Raw genomic sequence first — 542 nt, forward strand, 5'->3', positions numbered from 1 at the left:
GAGTGATGCTTCGACAGATTGAACATCTAGATGACGTAGTATATTGCATAATCACGTACACGGCTACATATGCATAAAAGTATTAAGAAATTGATGAATCGGTGGTTAGTATAGCAGTTAAGAAACATATTTGTAGATTGAAAAAGATAGAAAAGTCATTAAACGACCATGCAATGTCACATATGCAGATAACCAGCTAACTTAGATGTGAAAAGTAATGAAAACAAAGGTAAAAAAAATATATATATCATGAATAAGAAAAAAAAAACAATGATAAAGGGAAACGATATTAATATGAGAGAAAAAAAGACAAATTGATAATGGTATATATAAAAGTACAAAACAATGACGAATAAAAACAACTAAGGTTAGACATGAAATAGCACATTGGATGAAAGCTAGACATAAGTGAAAATAAGAACAATATAAAAACAATTAGTGAACACAGAAGGAGGATGTGGCAGAGAGAAAGAGACAGAGACACAACAAGATAACATTAAAGAGGAAAATAATAAAGACAATCTGAGAAGGAACATGCAGTA

General features: G+C 30.1%; 1 protein-coding gene across 1 annotated transcript in view; it reads left to right on the forward strand.

Moving 5' to 3' along the window:
• LOC119587727 (carbonic anhydrase-related protein 10-like) overlaps positions 1 to 542 on the forward strand; it is a gene marked incomplete in the record, with an annotated part of 109,413 nt that overhangs the window by 104,818 nt on the left and 4,053 nt on the right.

Source organism: Penaeus monodon, chromosome 23 (genome assembly GCF_015228065.2).
Source record: "Penaeus monodon isolate SGIC_2016 chromosome 23, NSTDA_Pmon_1, whole genome shotgun sequence".
In the NCBI taxonomy this organism is placed as follows: Eukaryota; Metazoa; Arthropoda; class Malacostraca; order Decapoda; family Penaeidae; genus Penaeus; species Penaeus monodon.